This window comes from Bubalus bubalis, chromosome 19 (genome assembly GCF_019923935.1).
Source record: "Bubalus bubalis isolate 160015118507 breed Murrah chromosome 19, NDDB_SH_1, whole genome shotgun sequence".
NCBI classification, from domain to species: domain Eukaryota; kingdom Metazoa; phylum Chordata; class Mammalia; order Artiodactyla; family Bovidae; genus Bubalus; species Bubalus bubalis.
In genome coordinates this window covers 17,902,271-17,923,468 of record NC_059175.1, presented here as the reverse complement: position 1 = coordinate 17,923,468, position 21,198 = coordinate 17,902,271, and the positions used below count along the sequence as shown (strand labels likewise).

The 21,198-nt window shown below is 40.1% G+C and overlaps 1 long non-coding RNA gene across 1 annotated transcript in view; it reads left to right on the top strand.

The window, feature by feature from the left end:
• The window catches only part of LOC123330623, a 59,526-nt gene that overhangs the window by 18,011 nt on the left and 20,317 nt on the right, over positions 1-21,198 (top strand). Inside the window, exon 3 of the long non-coding RNA XR_006546649.2 lies at positions 2,637-2,759. This is a non-coding gene — a long non-coding RNA (uncharacterized LOC123330623). The remainder of the gene's footprint in view (positions 1-2,636; positions 2,760-21,198) is intronic.

The following is a 21,198-nucleotide window of genomic DNA, read 5'->3' as shown; positions in this document are numbered from 1 at the left end:
AACCATTTACACTTAATTTATGGTCTAGTGTTCAATTAAAATCATCTATACTATTATGTGCAGGCTCACAATCCTATTTTTGCATTGGTTATGTCCCTTTTCCATCACTAACTACCACACTGAGTCGTATACAAAAAGGAAGCATATGTCTGTGATCTAATTTCTCATAATATTTTTCAGCTGGAACCTTTAGGGAACACGCTTGCTTAGAAAATGCATGTGTTTTTTACTCAGAGTTTATTCTATCAGTAATTGTTTGGGAGGGGTGAATGAAACAAATGACCACACATATGTGTCTAATTAAAAACAAAAGACTGGGATGTTACAGTTATTTCCTAAAATCACTTTTTCATATGAAGATTTTGGCTGAGTCATTACCAGGGAAACTAAGGACCACTGCGGTGTGTGGAAAGCACACCAGCCATGGACTCAGAAGACCTGGGTTTGAATTCCGGTGACTTACAAATGTAAGGCAGATTATTTTTATTCCTCCTCTGTTAAAACTAATTTTTAATACATTAAGTTTACATTTGGCCCCAGAAAGAATTTTTTTCTACTCCTAAAAAAAATTATAAACTGTATGTCAGTTTTTAAATTTGATTGTAAGTGAGGGGGAAAAGTGAAAGTGAAAGTGTTAGTTGCTCAGTTGTGTCCAACTCTTTGCCTTGCCATGGACTGTAACCCACTGTGCTTCTCTGTCAATGGAATTCTCCAGGCAAGAATACTGGAGTGGGTAGCCATTCCTTTCTCCAGGGGATGTTCCTGACCCAGGGATCAAACCCAGGTCTCTTGCATTGGAGGCAGATCCTTTACCATCTGGGCCATCAAGGAAGCCCTGTACCTCTTAAATTGTGTTCTTATTGTAAATATATAGTTCTATTTGGGGAAATATCTTTTGACATGTAGTATTTTTGAGCCAAGTAATGAGCTGTGTAATGTAGACATAACTTAGGTAGAATAATTCAACTTCATTATAAGATTGTCTTATAGCTCTTTTTCCTTTCTCCCTTGCAGAATGCATTCCTATTGTGTATTAGTTACTGCTGTGTCTGACTCTTTTTGACCCCACAGACTGTAGCCCACCAGGCTTAGGCAAGAATACTGGAGTGGGCAACCATTCCCTTCTTCAGGGGATCGTCCCGGCCCAGGGATTGAACCAAGGTCTCCTGCATTGCAGGCATCTTCTTTACTGTCTGAACTGCATTCCTAGTCTCCTTATTAAAAAAAAAAAAGGGAAGCATTAACTCAGGATGAAATAAACCACAAGCCTAAAAAGAGATGCCTGTTTCCATTCAGTGTTTATATTTGCCAGGCTAAAGAGAGGCAAATAATTGTCTTGCCTTTAATGCCTTGATCCTGAACGTTATATTAAATAGTGTTGACCACATGTGACTTGAGCAGAATTGTTGGTTATTTTACCAAACTTTGGGTCAAGGTTTGCTTGAAATGAGTTGTGCTATGGATCTAAAGCTTTGGAAGATCAGGAGTGAATTGTTTTGCCCTCGACATTGTTTCCACCAAGATATTATGACTTAGTATTGATTCTGAAAAGTGAAATCTAACTTATGAGAGCACAGATCATATTCAGGTATTCTTAAATGTAAAATTGATTTGGGCCTACCCAGGAGCTATATACAGTAATAATGATCACAGAGGGGAGAACAATGCTGTGCAGATTTTTCTGTGCTCCTTTTAGAAAGTATATCCTGGAGGACAGAGCTGGGCACTTGGTCATCCCAGTTTCTTTCTCACGTGGCATGTTAAAGTTTGATATTGTCACTCCTAACCAAGGTTTGTATTGGGATCATTGCTGAAAGAGGCTCTGAGGATATAGCGTCACCAATATTTAGGTATTGTCATAGGTTTCATCCAGGGCAGCTGAAAAGGTAATAGTTACCTGCTGCTGCTGCTGCTGCTGCTGCTGCTGCTGCAGCTAAGTCGCTTCAGTCGTGTCCAACTCTGTGCAACCCCAGAGACGGCAGCCTACCAGGCTCCCCCGTCCCTGGGATTCTCCAGGCAAGAACACTGGAGTGGGTTGCCATTTCCTTCTCCAATGCATGCAAGTGAAAAGTGAAAGTGAAGTCACTCAGTTGTATCCGACTCTTAGGGACCCCATGGACTGCAGCCTACCAGGCTCCACCGTCCATGGTATTTTCCAGGCAAGAGTACTGGAGTGGGGTGCCATTGCCTTCTCCAGTAATAGTTACCTAGTACCCAATTAATTCAGGAGTATGGAGAAAAATAGTTTGATGAAGACTTACGTTAGAAAACTCATTTTATAGGTGGACATGACTGGGTTAGCTCAGGGTTTTTGTGTTTTTGTTTTTTCCTTCAAAGAAGCAGACTTTTTCTGAGATTAGAATCAACACGGCTGGTAGAACTGGAAAACTTAGGGGCAGGCCATTAAAGTGCAAGGCTCTCTGTGTCCCAGATGTAAGGACAGGAAGATGCTCTTTTTTCGCAGGTGCTGCTTCTGCATAGTAGTATCAGTAGGCTGTATCAATAGACAAAGGAGAGTCTGCAATTCACCATGAGGCAAAAAGCCACATTGTTGTTGAGTTGATAAGTCATGTCCAACTCTTTGTGACCCCATGGACTGTAGCCCACCAGGATCCTCTGTCTATTGGATTTTCCAGGCAAGAATACAGGAGTGGATATGCCATTTCTGTCTCCAGGGGATCTTTCTGACCAGGAACCAAAGCTGTGTCTCCTGTGTTGGCAGGCTGATCCTTTACCGCTGAGCAAGCAGGGAAGTCCACGTAAGTCTTTCAAAGTTTCAGATAACATTCATGATGGGGAATGATATATTTTGGTGTATTCTTAAACCCTTACCTCTTTTATTTTTTAAGTATGTCTGTATTCTTTTGTGCTCAGCAGAGGCTGGAGGTAGGGAGTGATAGAAGTCTAATACAGAATCTCTCTTCTTTATTTCCCCTTGAAACCAATAAAATTTAGTGTATGTATTATATACACATATGTATGTGTTTAATATTTAATATAATAACCTGTGGGTTTTTTAAGATGTGTTTTGCTATGAAGTATAATATACACATAAAAAGTGATAATGTGACATGTAGAGTTTATGAATAGTTCTAAGAGTAAACATCCCTTGTAACTGCTACCCATGGTGAAGAAGGAGAAAGAAGAGGAGGAGGAGGAAGATAAGAATTAGACTTTGTTTCTAATAAGAGCCTTCTCCTATAGTCTTCCCTGAATAAGCTCTAGCTTTGCTTTTTATGTAACCATTTCCTTCCTTGCTTTCTTTATAGTCTTACTACTTTGGTGTGCACGCCCGTATGCACCAGATATATCCATATGGTTCAGTGTTGTGTGTGTTTGGGAACTTGATGTATTCTTTAGTCTTGCTTCTTCCATTTGTTATCCGTGTAGTTGAATGTAGCTGCAGTTTGTTGATTTTCATTGTTTTGTAGTATTCTTTTGTAAAAGTGTACCACAATTCATTTATCTATTCTGCTGTGTTGGACATCTGGGCTGATTAGAATTTGTCCCTACATCAGTCGTGTTGCCGTGACTTCTTATGTTATGTCTCGGTGCACAAGGCATGCATTTCCACCAGACCCAGTCCTAGTCAATACAAATAAAAACGTGACAGTGGACAGGGAAACTCTCTTTTTCAAAACAAATTATAGTGAGCCAGTAATCTAATGAAGGAAAACAACCGTTCTTTTGGTTATTCTAAGGTGGTGGGTGCTATCTGGACACAGAGAAGGCCATTTCTATCAGGTGAATAAAAAAACATTCCATTTAAGATTCATGTTTGCAAGTATGTTTCATCAAGAAAATAAAATGTTTTCGTTTTTAAGCTATCTCTGGTATTATTTCTTTTGTTGTTGTTGTTTAGTTGCTAAGTTGTGTCCGACTCTTTTCAACCCCTTGGACTGCAGCACGCCAGGCTCCTAGGTCCTCCACTATCTCCCAGAGTTTGCTCAAATTCATGTCCACTGAGGCAGTGATGCTATCTAACCGTTTCATTCTTTGCTGCCCCTTTCTCCTCTTGCCTTCAATCTTTCCCAGCATCAGGGTCTTTTCTAGTTGATTTGGCTCTTCGCATCTGGTGGCCAAAGTACTGGAGCTTCAGCTTCAGCAACAGTTCTTACAATGAATATTCAGGGTTGATTTCCCTTAGGATTGACTGGTTTGATCTCCTTGTAGTCTAAGGGACTTTCAAGAGTCTTCTCCAACACCACAGTTTAAAAGCATCACTTCTTTGGCACTCAGCCTTATTTATGGTCCAATTCTCACATGCATACATGACTACTGGAAAAACCATAGCTTTGACTATATGAACCTTTATTGGCAAAGTGATGTCTTCGCTTTATTACATACCGTTTAGGTATGTCATAGCTTTTCTTCTGGAGAAGGCAATGGCAACCCACTCCAGTACTCTTGCCTGGAAAATCCCATGGAGGGAGGAGCCTGGTAAGCTGCAGTCCATGGGGTCGCTAGGAGTCAGACATGACTGAGCAACTTCACTTTCATTTTTCACTTTCATGCATTGGAGAAGGAAATGGCAACCCACTCCAGTGTTCTTGCCTGGAGAATCCCAGGGACAGGGGAACCTGGTGGGCTGCCATCTCTGGGGTTGCACAGAGTTGGACATGACTGAAGCGACTTAGCAGCAGCAGCAGCTTTTCTTCTAAGGAACAAGCGTCTTTCATTTCATGGCGGCAGTCACCATCCACACTGTGATTTTGGAGCCCCCCAAAATAAACTTTTTCCCCTTTTTTCCACTTTTCCCCTTTCTATTTGTCATGAAGTGATGGGATTGGATGCCATGATCTTAGTTTTTTGAATGCTGAGTTTTAAGCCAGCTTTTTATTTTCCTCTTTAACCTTCATCAAGAGGCTCTTTAGTTCCTCTTCACTTTCTACCATTAGAGTGGTGTCATCTGCATATCTGAGGTTGATATTTCTCCTAGCAATCTTAATTCTACCTAATGATTCATCCAGCCTGGCATTTCACATGATGTACTCTGCGTAGAAGTTAAATAAGCAAGGTAACAATATTTCTAGAATTGTAAAATTAATAGGATGAAATGTCCTTAGAGGGCAGAGAATGCATCTCACATTTCTTTTATGTTCTTCATAGATCATGGCAATGCTAGAAAGATGTTAAGTCCCCACTGACTATGCATTGCCTGAATAAATCTACTGTAGAGTAAAATTATTTGTGCAAATAGTTATAACTTCCAAGGGGCAGGCCCATAAAAGAGGAGAATGGTGGATTAGTTTAACTTAAGATTTTCTGTTTTGAAAGCCTCTTTCCTGAAAAATATAGAATAATAGAGCAGATGAGTCAATCTTTTTTCTCCATAATTTTTCTTACCAAACTCGTATACGTCCTAAGTGCAGATAATTATAAAGCATTTTAAAATTATAACTTGATCCTTTCGTTTGCCTCTTAAACAACAGACAAAATGGGCAGTACACTAACTTTACCACTTTTGATAGACCTGTGCTTCAAAGCATATATTTCAGACCTTAACTGATTTTTCCAGCTAAGGCTGCTGCTGCTAAGTTGCTTCAGTCGTGTCCGACTCTGTGCGACTCCCTAGACAGCAGCCCACCAGGCTCCACCGTCCCTGGGAGTCTCCAGGCAAGAACACTGGAGTAGGTTGCCATTTCCTTCTCCAAGGCATGAAAGTAAAAAGTGAAAGTGAAGTCGCTCAGCCATCCCAAGGACTGCAGCCTACCAGGCTCCTCCGTCCATGGGATTTTCCAGGCAAGAGTACTGGAGTGGATTGCCATTGCCTTCTCCGGCCAGCTAAGGCTAGATCACAATAAACTGATTTCAGTATCTTCCTGTTTTTTATGGCTTCATTCTAAAGCTTCAGCGGAAGAAACAAAATGCTATTTGTCACACTATTCTGGATTAGCTGAAGTCTTGTTCCTGTTTGGGCGAAATGACCATTGGCCTAATGCTATTAACATGAACACTTTACAACTCATCCAAGAACTATTTCAAGTATTGAGGAAAAGGCACTTTAATAGAAAAATTAGGGACTTCCCTGGCATTCCAGTGGTTAAGACTGTGTTTCCAATGCGTTAGGAACTAGAATCCGGTATGCTGTGCAGCGTGGCCAAAAATAAAATAAAATCATTAATTAAGATATTTAATGAAAAAGTACCTATCCACTGTTGGGCTAGAAGACAATGACTGTTTCTTGTGAATTCAACATACTAGCCACACCACGATTCATTTTGCCTTCTGTTACAACCAGTGTGTTTGAATTCTTTTTTTGCAATGAAAAGATTCTTATGGTATGTCTACCTTGGGGACTGTAACTTTCAAAAGGTGCTCTTAAATATATTGCTACCTTATTTAAACTATTTGCTTCCAAGATGTGCAGTTCTTTGCACAAAGAATAAGTCAGGAGCCCTCTGGACACACAAAAGGAAAATGCTCAGCTGGGTTTCCCTTTTTATATTTCTGTGATGGGTTTATGACTTGATGGCCAGCTTCTTTATAGATTCACCTCTCAGAGGACACAATTCCCTTTAATGTGTTTTCTATGCTTATAGAAAGAAACACTGTGTTAGTATTTTAGTCTGTTCAGGCTTCGATAACAAAATACCATAAACTGTGCGGCTTAGAGTCTAAGATCAAGTTGTCGGCAGATTTGAGGTCTGGTGAGAGCCCACTTCCTGGTTCATAGCTTTCTTTTTGCTTTAATTTCACATCAAAAGGTGGGTCTCTTTTATAAAGGTACAAATTCCATTCATGAGGCTCTACTCTCATGACCTAAACACCTCTCAAAAGCCCCACTTGCTAATGCCATCACCTTAGGAGTTAGGATTTCATAATAGGAATTTGAGGGAAACACAAACATTCAGACCAGAGCAGTTAGCAACCACCAGTAGAAATTTCATTTTTACTGCATGGCTTTCTTTTGGTATACAGAGAAGCCCTTTTAAAGTGCTCCTACCAATTAAGTGAAAGTATCTTTTTGACTGATATCATCTATGGTTTTTCAATATTTTCTGGCAACTTACTGCTTTTATTAATCTGGGTTAAACATTTTATATTCTTTTATGAATTTAAAAGATATTAAGAGCCAAGAATTGGAAAACTAGAAAATAAAAATACCAGTTTCCATGGTGGTGGTATAGAGTTGGCACGTGTAAGAAGGTATATGAGCAGAGAGCTGTGATAAAACTGGTTCATCTTTTCCCTCTATGTAGCTCCCTTTTCTGACAATGAGAAATCTGCCCCCATTATCTTTAAACTGTACTGCCAACAAGCCAGGGTCAAGAACATCTGCTCTTCCTTGAAGTTGCGCCAGACTGCTCTAACCATATTTTCTGAGCTTCTATAGATATTATATAATATATAAGCAATAATAAACAGGTGGGTCAAAATAAAATGCTTTTAGCAGCTTCTGCTGCTGCTGCTAAGTCGCTTCAGTTGTGTCCGACTCTGTGCGACCCCATAGATGGCAGCCCACTAGGCTCCTCTGTCCCTGGGATTCTCCAGGGAAGAACACTGGAGTGGGTTGCCATTTCCTTCTCCAATGTGTGAAAGTGAAAAGTGAAAGTGAAGTCGCTCAGTCGTGTCCGACTCATAGCAACCCCAATGGGCTGCAGCCTACCAGGCTCCTCCGTCCATGGGATTTTCCAGGCAAGAGTACTGGAGTGGGGTGCCATTGCCTCCTGCAGCAAATATACAATAATTCACCCTGATACAATAGCAATGATTGACATTCATATGACAGAAAAAAAAATGGATACAATTTCTTCCCTGGAGTTAGAACTTTTCATATGTTAACGTGCATCTTGACAGTACAGGAAGAACCTTATCTTTCAAATGATGAAACAGAGTTTGAGGAACACTGAGTTAGATTATAGCATAATGTATTTAGGTAAGAGATAATTAAAGTTAGAATTTATGCCAGTATCCTGTAACAAGAATGGCTATGGAGTCCAACTTTTACATATCCTCAAGAACAGAACAGATAGTTGTCTATAGGTTACTACATCTAAAACCATGATTCTCAACAGAGGCTTCTCTTGACAGGATGGTAGCAGAATTTCAGTTGAATTTTGTTGAACGTTTTTTCCTGCATCTCTTAAGATGACTGTGTTTTTCTTTTTTAGTTTGTTAACATGATGAATTCCATTGATTGTGTTTCCAATGTTAAAACAACCTCGCATTCCTGGGATTAAAGCCCACTGGGTTACAGAGTGCGATCCTTTACTATATTGTGAGATTTAATTTGCTAAAATTTTATTTAGACATGAAGGATATCAGTTTATAATTTTCTCCTATTGTTATATCTTTGTCTGATTTTTGGTTTCATTGTAATGTCGGCCTCATAGAATGAATTGGGAAGTATTTCTTCCTTTTCTATTTTTTGGAGGAGTCTGAACAGAATTGCTTCTATTTTATCATTTGATGTTTAGGAGATTTTACCCTGAAGCCCTCTGGATTTGGAATTTTCTTTGTGGGAAGTTTATAAACTACTATTTCTTTAACAGACATGTTATACAAACCAAGCCCCTCAATTCCAGTCTAAAACCGCAGAGCTAACTTTAGTTTTCATCTTTTCCCTCTATGTAGCTCCCTTTTCTGACAATGAGAAATCTACCCCCATTATCTTTAATAATTTGCTTCTTTGATTGGCTACCGTTTATATAACTGCGCTTCCCTTGCCAGTGCTGCTCCCTTCCACAAACAAATGCCCACTTCACCCCACTGGGACTGACACCCTGCCCAAGGCAGCAGCTACTAGCTCCTCTCCCCGGCCCCCACCTGCCATGGAAGCCCTCCACACGCCACCTGAGCTCCAGGACCCCACTCCAGGGCTGTTCTGCTTGGAAGCCCTCCTCACCCCACCCAGGCTTCGACACCCTGTCCCAAACTCCTCATTGCCAGGCATCTCCCCACTTTCTCTTCTCAGCTGTTTGAGAAATAGTTCCATTTAAACTCCATACTATCTAGTTCATAACTGGTGATTAGTAAATACTTAATAAGCCTAAAAAGAACTGCATTTTAAAATGGGCATATGCTATATTGGCACTTTGAAAAAGGTGTTAGTATTGTCAGGATTGCTAGAGATTATATTCCAGATTTGATGTGAACTAACTGTAACTATGGACAAATTAAGTGAACTTCTTTTAATTTAGATTTCCTAATCTCTTAGAGGAGATGAAGATGGAAATGATTATAATAAAACAATAGTGTTAACAGCACATGATGCCTCGTATGCACCAGGTGCTCCGCTAAGGACTTGACACACATTGTCATCTAATCTTCAAAACGGTCTTCAGAAGGAGATACTATTGTGATCATTTTACAGAAGAGAAAATTGCCACTTGAGGTCGATGCCATCATTTTCCTCATTTTACAGAAGAAGAAATGAAGCACAAAATAGTAATACACCCAAAGCATATCACTAATGACTGGTGAAGTTGGAGTTCATACACTGTACCTCCCTAATCCAATATTGCCCCAAGCATATGAAGATTTCTAATACATAGTGGGCATTAGTAAATAATAACCATTTTGATGTATAGTGATTAATTGTAAGAGTTCTGAACCACTATTGCCAGGTCTCCGACACAAGAAGAGTCATGGCACTGTTTGATGGAAGTAGGGAGGATGCTCCACTTTTAACTTGAACACAAACTGAAAGTAATTTTTCATACTAGAAAGAGTTTAAAAATACTCTTTATTTATTTCAGATTAATAAAGGAGACATTTGTATGCAGACTGGGAAATAGGTTAGGTACTTAAATCTAAAAGGAAATTTAAGATGAGAAAAAAAAAATACTTCCAGTTGATAGAAGATGAGGAAAAGAGTTAATAGAACCCCGGAGATAAGAGAATAAACAAAATACCTCAGAGCTGGAGGCAGAAGCCCAGTGGTTGCAAGAACAATAAAGACTTGAGAGGCATCTCTTGTTCCAGTTTAGAGTTTAATAACAGCCCAAAGCCCTGGATCTGTGAGCCTGGCACCAGATAGGTGTTCAGTATGTGCTTTTTGAATTGACCTGACAATCCTTTCAAAAGCGTAAGTAGAATTTCTACTTAAAGGCACAAACCTATAATAAAAGCGAGAACAGGAAAGAAGACAGCAGCCTCAAAATTTTAGAGGCTGAAAAGCGCATAGGTCCCAACTTAGCAGATCAGAGAAACCAATCTTAAACTGCAGCAGGGAAAGCTAAACAGAAACTCAATTTACATTGCAAAATGCCCCCAGACCCAAGCATCTCTAGAAGGCAGGGTGAAGATGGGGTTAAGTCTTTGACAGTGTGTTAATGAAGCAATTATTCTTTTATTCCTTTCCCACTTTATACAAAAACTGCCCCGACCTTCTCAGCTCCCAGACTGCTGGCTGTCAACTGGCAGAAAAATAGAAATCTTCTCTAAATAGTTAAGTCCTTTTTTTCTAAAGGAGAGAAAAGCACTAAGATTCTGATATTGGGATGTCCCCAAGGAGTAGAACTAAGATCTTGACATGAGGACTCTCCCAAGAAAGAGGCCCAGCTAGATCACCCTATGCAGACTACAGTAAGCAAGCTACAAGTTCATACACCAACACTTTCAGGTAGATGACTTTTGGTTTGAGAAAATAGTCAGGGAATGTCAGGAGGACAAGGAAAGACTGTATGACCAAGGTGTTCAGAAAATAAGAGAAGTTGTTACATTCACAAATGAAGAACAAGGTGATATATTTTTTAAAAATTCAGAGAACAAAGAAGCAAGCTTTTTGAAATTATGATAGCAGATATTCTGAAGGGGTATAGATAAAGTAGATTAATAAAGAAGGTAGAATTTAGGATATATTCCAGAAAGTAAAATAAAAAGCAAAGATAGAGAAACGAGGAGAGAAGAGGGAAGAAAATTAGAAAACCACTCTAGGAGATTCAATACCTAAATAACAGGAGTTCTAGAAAGAGGAAAGAGAGAAAATAGAAGGAGGGGAATTATAAAAAGTAATTCAAGAAAATTTCTCAGAACTAACAGGTATGTTTGCCTAGCATGGTGGTCTAAAATAGACCCATACCATAACATACTGTATTATGGCATTTTAAGGCACTAGTGGAAAAGGATCCTACAATCTCCAGAGGACTGGAGTTTTCATACCAGAATCAAGAATCAGAATGGTACCAAATGCTTAAAATGTAACAGTAGAAGCTATAAGACAATGAAACAATGTCTTCAAACTTCTGAAGAAAAATGATTTCCAGTTTCAATTTTATTTCCATCTAAGAGTATGAGGCAGGATGAAGATCTCTAAAAATCTGCCTTTCTTGCACCTTTTCTCAGAAAGGTGCAGGAGGATGTACTCCACCAGAATAAGGAAGTGAAGTAAGAAAGGATAAGACCTTGATCCAAGAAACAAAGCAACAAAGTCTCTAGAATGGGTTAAATGGAGACCTCCAGGTGACAGCTATGCCTGGAAAGCAACATGTCCAGGATGGAACTGGTCACAAGGTACCAGAAAGCATTTCTCCGGGAGGGTGAAATTGATAAAATAGCTTAATTTGAATATTTCAAGTGGAAACTTGCACACTTTGGGAAGGATTTGGATTAAATTAGCACAAGTCCATCAGAGAAGGCAGTGGCACCCCAGTCCAGTACTCTTGTCTGGAAAATTCCACAGACGGCTGAGCCTGGTAGGTTGCAGTCCATGGGGTCGCTAAGAGTCAAACACCACTGAGCGACTTCACTTTGACTTTTCACTTTCATGCATTGGAGAAGGAAATGGCAACCCACTCTAGTATTCTTGCCTGGAGAATCCCAGAGACGGGGGAGCCTGCTGGGCTGCCATCTATGGGATCACACAGAGTTGGACACGACTGACGTGACTTAGCAGCAGCAGCAGCACAAGTCCATAGAAGAAGTAAGTAAATCTGCAAGAAGACCAGTGTTAATTTCAGAGAAAACTAAAAAGTTGTGCAGGGACAGAAAGTTGTGCCAGAAAGAAAAACACCAATACAGTATACTAACGCATATATATGGAATTTAGAAAAATGGTAACAATAACCCTGTGTACGAGACAGCAAAAGAGACACTGATGTATAGAACAGTCTTATGGACTCTGTGGGAGAGGGAGAGGGTGGGAAGATTTGGGAGAATGGCATTGAATCATGTAAAATATCATGTATGAAATGAGTTGCCAGTCCAGGTTCGATGCATGATACTGGATGCTTGGGGCTGGTGCACTGGGATGACCCAGAGGGATGGAATGGGGAGGGAGGAGGGAGGAGGGTTCAGGATGGGGAACACATGTATACCTGTGGCGGATTCATTTTGATATTTGGCAAAACTAATACAGTTATGTAAAGTTTAAAAATAAAATAAAATTAAAAAAAAAAAAAAAGTTGTGCAGGGCTTATTAGAATTAAGAACTTGTACTCAGGCTACTCTTGGGTCTAGTGGTTAAGAGTTTGCCTTGCAGTGCAGGTTTGATCCTTGGTCTGGGAAGATCCCACATGCTGAGGGGCAGCTGGGCCCATAAGCCACAAGTACGAAGCCTGTGCTTTAGAGCCCACCCACTGCAACTACTGAAGCCTGCACGCTCTAGGGCCTGGGCCCTGCAACAAGAGAAGCCCCTGCAATGAGAAGCCCATGCACCACAATGAACGGTAGCCCCCTTTCACCACAACTGCAGAAAGGCCTTGCACAGCAATGAAGACTCAGTGCAGCCAAAAATAAATAAGCAAATAAATAAAATTTTTGAAAAACAGAATTTGTACTCATCAAGTACTAGTGAAGAGAAACAACCTTGAGGAAATATTCACAATATACATAAATGTCTAATAATATCAAGAATAGAATATAAACTTCCAAAAATCAATAGTAAGACCACAAACAACCCAACGCAAAACAGGCAGGGGATACAAAGAAGTATGGGGCTTCCCAGGTGGCACTAGTGGTAAAGAACCCACCTGCCAATGCAGGAGACGTAACAGATGTGAGTTCGATCCCTGGGTTGGGGAGATACCCTGGAGGAGGGCACAGCAACCCACTCCAGCATTCTTGCCTGGAGAATCCCATGGATAGGGGAGCCTGGCGGGCTATAGTCCAGGGCATTGCAAAGGGTCAGACATGACTGAGCAAATAACACTTTCACTTTCATAGTTTAATTTTGCCAACTGAAAAATGGAAAAATCCTTTTAGTTTACCTATTAGAGTTGCTCCGAAAAGTAATCAAGATGATTATCAAAAAACAATCATATTTGTTTAAAAAAACTATTTGATTTTTATATGTTAAAGTAAGCACATGGGAAAAGTAAAGTTGAGTTTCACAGGAACACGTGTATACCAGTGACGGATTCATGTTGATGTATGGCAAAACCAATACAATATTGTAAAGTAAAAAAAAAAAAAAAAAAAGATAGGAATAGGGTTGTTTCAGCTTTTCAGAGTGTCTACGTAGGCATGTATCATTTAACTAAAAGGAATGAACCATGTTTATTATATAAATAAACACATATTTTAAAATCATGTGATATTTACTACATACTTGTTATCTACTGGCTCTGTGTAAAATACAAAATATGTGTATGTTTTTGTGTTGACATATCCACAAAATCCTATTTCAGGATTTTAGGTATAGCCAATGAGCTAGCTACACTTAGCTTCCACCTACGTACATGAATATAGAACCTCTTTTGCCAATGCCATAAGCAGGGAGCTGACAGCCCAATGACATTTTTTGGTTACACATTTTCAGTGACCACATTTTGAGTTACAAGGTTCACCAATCTCACAGCCATAAACAGTTCTAACACTCCCACCCTATTAGATATCTAGCTTATTCATTTCTGCCTCCACGTTGGGTAACTAGGGAAACAATGATGTCAGTGTGGAACTTATTAACATCTCTATTTAGGCTCAAGGCTTGGGAAGCCTATAGTTATTTCATACATCTCACCACCACCTCTGTAATAAATTCATACAACTTTAGTTTTTCTAAGGGGAAACGGTATCATTCTGTTCAATGCATTGTTTGAAAGAAAATATATATTCCAAAAAATATATATTCTGAAAAAGTCACCTGTGTATTTGCAGTTGGGTTTTTTTGATGGACCTTGACCACACTGAGCCATTGTGTGACCTGAATTAAATATTCCCCCCTTGGACCATGCTCCTTTGAGCAGTCATTCTTCAGCTGGCCTTCACTACCACATCAATTTTTATTTGAGAGGCTAAATCCCTATGTTGTTCTTTTTCCTTGTAATCTTTTTTCCAACTCCATGATATTGGTAATAAAGATTTTTTAGAAATTAACAGTACCCAAGTGTAACCTTGGGCCTTCAAAAGCCTACTGCCTCCAAAATAGGATAGAGATGAGTTAGCCGTCTCTTCAGTGAAATAAATAACTGGACACTCAGTCCAGGTCAGCAATCACTTGCATAAAATGTTTGTGTTCTTTGTTTCCAAAATTATTTTTCTCCTCTTCTTTTCTCAAACTTTCTATACCCTCTGCTTCTCAATTTTTGACTTCGTAATATTGTTCATTGAGAAAGTAGGAGCAATCGGCATGAATTCCTTTATTTCTCCACCATCTAAACGGACCCACCTCCATGACATGTCTGTACTCTGCCTTCTCTCCACTTCTTTGACTGAAAGGCCAGCTCAAACACCTGGGCTTAAGATCCTACCCCTCTATTTCTTGATATTCCCTTCTCTCTTTTTTCACATGAGTTTTCCCCTCTCTGCTCAACAGTCTCATTATCCCCATGGTCTACTGACTCCTTGCTTTAAAAAGACTTTCCTTAACCCTACATACAGTGTTAGCTACTGTTTTGTTTCTCTTCTACTCCAGTCAGTGGCAAATGTCATATATTTCAAAAAGGAGAGAGTAATGAATGGTATTGAATGCTACTGAGAGGTCAAAGGTTCACAGAATTGGACCCATGAAAGAGCACCTATAATTCACTGTGTCCATTTCCACATCTATTCTTCCTGGCCCCCTCAATCAAGCTTCTGCCCCATCACTCCACTAAAGCTGCTCTTATCAGGGTATCCGCGAATTCCGTCTAGTCACATTCTGTGTATCCTTATCCTCTCAGCAATATTCAACGCAGTTGAGTCCTGTCTCCTTAAAATACTGATTGTCCCAAAAGCGGAACCGGAGACAAAGACTTGTAGGTAGATGATTTATTTGGGGAAAGATTCCAGGGAGCTAAAGTGAGAGATCATAGAAAAGGAAAGAAAACCAACACGAGCTTGTGTTATGGAGTGGGACATGCCTATAGGTGACTGCTGTAACCAACTGTGCTTGATTCATAAGGTCCTCTTTATAGGACCCTGAAAAATGTACTTCAAACTATCCACCTGGGGGTTAAGAGGGGAAGTATGTATCCATTGGATCTCATCTATCACAGCTCAGTAGTGTGACGAGCGTCACACTACTACTCTCAAGTGTCAGTTCATGCAGAAGCGGCAAGAAGTTTCCTGAGGACCCCACTCCATGCATCAGAGAAGCCCCCCAGGGAAGGAAAGGGGAGGTACCTGGTTTCCACCTGAGGCAGGCATTGTCTGATTGCACCTGTGTGAAGTCACTGAAGCTCTTGTAGGACTTGTCATTACAGCAGAGACTGGAGTCACCTTGAGGAATGAGAAGGTTTAAAGGAGTCATAAGCCTCCCAACACCACACTTACGAATAACTATCCACTCCTTATTTTGTTTTTAAAAATAATAACTTAATATGGTATTTGAGTTTGGTACATTTATGTTGCTTATTTTTATGTGAGTTTCCCTTAACTTTTAGAAGGAGGCTTGGTTCATGAAGCCTTCCTAATTTCAAAGAATACCCTCTTGTTTTCATAAAGTATTAAAATATGACAGCTTGTATTCCTAAATGTCCTGGTTTTGTTTCTCTCTCCTGCTTTCATCTGGACAGTCTCTTTGCATGGTCTCTAGTGTCCACATTCTTCTCAAGTTAGATTCTACTGTAGGCCATTTGCTACAGTGTGGGGTCCTGGCCTGGAAGGCAAGCCTGGATGATCATTTTCAAAATTCATAGACTCCAGCAGCCCCTTCAGATACTATTGTACTCCTCACACTCCCCCACTCTGGGAGTAGGTAAAGTCCTGCCAGTTTCAGCTGCTTTCTTCTGATTGGCCTGCTATGCTTTCAGTGAATTCTAATAGGCAATTTTGAGATCTCCTGTTCTCATATCTGGCAGATACACTATAGCTTTTCTGTGCTTCCCCTTGCATAGATCCTGATATTAGGCAGATTTTGTGGTTTGTATTGGTTTGGATCCCACTTATAGCTTCAGGTTCATGGAGATACCTTGCCACCAAGTCTGGTTGTAAATGTAGTCCATGGATTTTGAGTTTTGCTGTCCACTTGCTCTGCTTTTATGTAGGAATTTGGTTTTCACACCACTCTATCTTATGGCATTCTCAAGGAATTAGTCATTTTAGGCAATAAATAATTAAGCCAATTCTCTCTTTGAGTCAATTGTCTGATTATTCTATTTAAAATGATAAATTTATTTTAGGAAATTAGCAGTCCAGTGGTTGAGAATCTGTGCTTCCTTCCATTGAAGGGTGCATGGGTTCGATTCCTAGTCAGGAAGCTAAAATCCCACATGCCAAAATATAAAATATTAAAACTATTTTGGCTATACCAACATGTAAAATTTTACTTTTACATGAGTGAAACAAAATGCATGTCTGCTTTCTGCTAAACCAAATTTCTGTATGTCTTTTCTTGGAGTCCTATCAAAATGACATCACAGAATGGAATATATTGCTCTTAATTTAACACTTTTCAGTGATTAGATCACATAAATGTAAATGTTAGAGAAGTGATTGAATCTTTGTAAATCACTGTGTGGAAATATATGGTTCCATTTAGCACATTAATATTGTATAAATGAAGTTCGGTTTCTGACTTCATACACAAGTGTTAATGAATAGGCACATTTATTACTGATTAAATAAAAATAGCTTCCCATACTGACAACTGAACAGATCAGGGCTTTAGAGAATTATTACTTAAAACTTTACCTGACTTTCTTCTCAACTTTCCATGAGATTTATTTTATAACTGATTTACCTATGGCTTTAAAACAATATTTGTCTAGAACTAGTGTTTTTAAAGATAACTTAAGATTCCTTTGCCAGGCCACTCTGTCAACTACATATTCTTATAATATTTTTATTGTTGAAGAGATGATAGCCAGTAGAATTTATTTTCACTTAGATTTTCTTGTTTAAATGAAAGTATAAAATGTCTTTTAAAAATAATTAAAATGCTTGATGCTAGATTGATGGATGGGTGAATAGAGGAATGGATAGATAGATGTACTGATACATGCTGAAGCAAGTATAGAAGAATGTTAGTGGTAGAATCTAGATGATGCATGTTGTTTAGTAACTAAGTTATGTCCAATTCTTTTGTGATCCATGGACTGTAGCCTTCCAGGCTCCCCTGTCCATTGGATTTCCCAAGCAAGAATACTGGGAGTGAGTTGCCATTTCTTTCTCTAGGGGATCTTCCCGACCCAAGTATTGAACCTGCATCTCCTGCATTGGCAGGAGGGTTCTTTACCACTGAGCCACCAGGAAAGCCCTTTGCTACATTATAAAAGCAACTTTGCTACATGCTTGAAAATGTTTATAATCAAATATTGGGAAATATCATCATAAATGTTAAATGTTTATGAAAGAAAAATGGAAAACACTTCAAATTTCATTATTTAAAACCAAACTTTGTAAAAGCTAGATGAATTATACTTTGAAAGCTTCTTCTATGTGTATTTAAGCACATTTTAAAACTTTTACGAAAGAAGGATTTCTTGAAAACAGGTTTTATCTGTTCTGTATGTAAGTTCTCTATCCAAAATAGTTTCAGGAAGGAGGTTTCCTTGATACACAGGCTTAAAATAAAAACCAAATGTAAAAAGTTTTTGGAACTGGAAGCCAGATGATGCTCATGTAGACAATACTCTCTCCCCACACATTCATGCACATCACAGGGCTCTGTGTTTTTAGCTGGAACAGAGGGATGTGTTTGGTTGGAGACATATGCTACAAGAAGATTTTCAAGGGACAGTTTCAGCTTTGCCCCCTGCTCCTAGAAATGGGTTTGATCTCTCAGGATGAGAGAAATAATGATCAGAAACCATACCTCCTAAAACTTGGGGCACAAGCAGAGCTGTTGTGCGACCTACATCCAGAAAGTATCCAGCATCTTGAAAGTAGAGTGGGATCTATTCTACCAACTAGCATGGAAGTCAGGTCTGCTGTGGCATCTTGAGGAATGGGCAGTTTAAGGAATATCCAGAAATAACATCCTTGTTATGGACATTGCTATTCTCAGAAAGAGAGCCTTCAGTGGAGACCACAATGGGGTTTATTCAAGCAGCTTCCTGGCAGTGGTGGGGGACACCTGAATAGGAGAGGGAAAGGTGGCGGACGCTGCATGAAGTTGCCAACAGATTGGCTAGTAGACATGGATGAAGCTTCCCGTGGTGACTCATGGAAACAAACGAGGGACACTTTGAGGAAGTTTATTGTTTGGGAGTACGTTCCCTGAAAGCAGAGCCTGAGGTGGGAATTCTTATTCAAGTGATTGATTTGAGGACTGTTCTCAGGTGAAGGGCATGAAGGAAGCACCACAGCGAGGGGATGCCTGCAACCCAAGAATGATGTCTCAGCTGGAGGTTCGCTTCAAGCAGATTTCACACAAGAGCCTTGTGGGGGAGGGGTAGATTGCCTCTCATAACTGGTCTTTCGGAGAATGTGTATCAGCCACGACTTCCCAGGTGGCTCAGGGGTAAAGAATCTGCCTCCAATGCAGGAGATGCAAGAGACATGGGTTTGAGCCCTGGGTTGGGAAGATCCCCTGGAGAAAGGAATGGCTACCCACTCCAGTATTCTTGCCTGGAGAATCCCATGGACAGAGAAGCCTGGAGGACTATAGTCCATGGAGTCGCAAAGAGTCGGACACAACTGAAGTGACTTAGCACGCTCACATGCATCAGCTAGTGATTGACTGAAGTTTGGGTTGGAACAAATGCAGAGGGTTGGAACAGACTTCCAAATGAAGAGGCTTCTGAGGACAATTCTTTGAAGAAAAGGGAGACTTTTAAATCCAAACCATAGCAGTGGGTGCATGCCAGTAAAAGGGAGCTGAGAGGAGCACCAGGACCATCAACATTGCTATTATATTTCTCTTTGGCAGGTGGGGGTCTCAGATTTCCTGTAAGCTAGGTGTAAATGTAAAGGTGACCCTCATTTTATAGTCCCACGCTTATGAGGCCAGATGTATTAACTAAATATTGATTTTCGATCAGTTTCAAGCATGTAGACAAAAAATAGGCAATGTGTTTTCCCTCTGGGGACTATAGCTGATTTATCTGCAACATTTGTTAAGCTCCAAACTCATAATTAGATCATTTTTAAACAATATCAAAGAAATAGCAGTAGTGAAAAAAGAGAATTTGATTTAGAATTAGCTCACAGGGAGTTTGCTACAACCTTATTAATATTTTTCTCATTCTATATATGAGGTAATAGAAAGCCATTGGAAGTCCTTAAACAGACGCCACTAGGTTTAAAGCATCTTTGAGGAAGAGAAACCTAGCAACTCTGAATGTACTGCCTGGAGGAATGAGAAGCAGACACAGAGTAGAGGCTGGCACAATAATTCAGCCTTGAGATAGTAAGGTGGTAGGGTCCTTCCTGCCTCCTCCCCAATCCAGACTAGGTTAGAGTCCCCCGCAGAACTCTCTCAGAGCATCTTGTAATTATATGTTCAGTGTTCATTTTATCCACTAAACTTTACTTTGCATAGGAGTAGGAGTCATGCTTATCTTATTTAGCATTGGATAACCAGAGCTGGACACAGTGTCTGGCAAATATTTGCTGAATAATTGAATAAAATAGAGGAATATGGTTTAATTCAGTATAGATATTGGTTAAGAATAAATGACAAGTCTTGGTATGTGATGAAGGAAAAGAGTCACAGGTGACTTAGAGATCAGAGCCTGAGAGGACAGTAATAAAATTGGGAAGATAAATATGTTAGTATTCTATTCAGTTCAGTTCAGTCACTCAGTCGTGTCCGACTGTTAGCTGTGAAACAAATTATCACAGCCTAGTGGATTAAAACAATACATAGGTTGTGTGGGCCAGGATCTGGGCAGAGCTCAGTTGGGTCCTCTTTCCAGGGTGCTACAGGCTGTGGTCAAGGTGTCAGAAGGGCTGATGTTCCCCCTGGAGCGTGGGGCCTCTTCCAAGTTTGTTCAGACTGTTGGTAGATTTCAGTTTCTTGCAGTTGTAAGACTGAGCCCCTTAGCTCCTAGAGGCTGTCCTCTCCCTAAGTAGTTCAAGGTCTTCAGGTTAGTGTCTCTCTTGTTTCACATTTCTGCTTTCAGGGAAAGCCTTCATGCTCTTTTAGGTCAGGCCCACATAGGACAATTTCCTTTTTGATGAACTCAAAGTCAACTGATTAAAAACCTTAATTAGATCTGCTGGGTCTCTTCACCTCTGTCATATTCTGTTGGCTAGAAGCAAGTAACAAGGCTCTACCTGTGCTGAAGGGGAAAGGATGTCAGAACGGTGTGGATACCAGGTGGTGGGGATCACTTGAAATTCTACAGTTCAGGCCCTTCAGGTTTGTGTGTTGGTGGGAGATAAGAAGCTAGCTATGGGTGAAGAGTCAAAGTGGGCCTGTGGGTTTGACACAGTTGATGCTATGAGAAAGGATTCATTACCCAGAGAGAAAAGCAAAGGGACAAAGACACTCTTGGTTTGGGGAAAATATTTACTATTTAGGAAAGGAAAAGGACCTAGCAAAGTAGACGAGCCAGATGTGAGTAATGAAGGACAGGAAGGCATCTCTTTGTTTAGTAGAGGTGAATGGGGCAGCCCTCAGGGAGAACACTGGTAAAGCCACTCGCTTGACTATGCAGTGACCTTAGAGAAAACTGTGAGCAAGGTAATATCAGAGATGAGGCAGAAGGAAGTTAGTTGTGCAGGCAGTGTTTAAGGGGTAAAAGAGTGTTCATTTGGTTCAGGCATCTCTGAAGTCCCACATCAGTTGGAGGCAGGACTGGGCCTGAAATCACTGCTTCCAGATGAGAGAAAGAACTTCCCCAGGTCTTTTTCAGTCTAACTCTGCCTACAAGGCCCTCAACTGTCTTTCATTCTGGGGTGTGTGAGGTAGCACTACAGTTTGCGTTTAGGTTATTTTTGGCCTCTTCT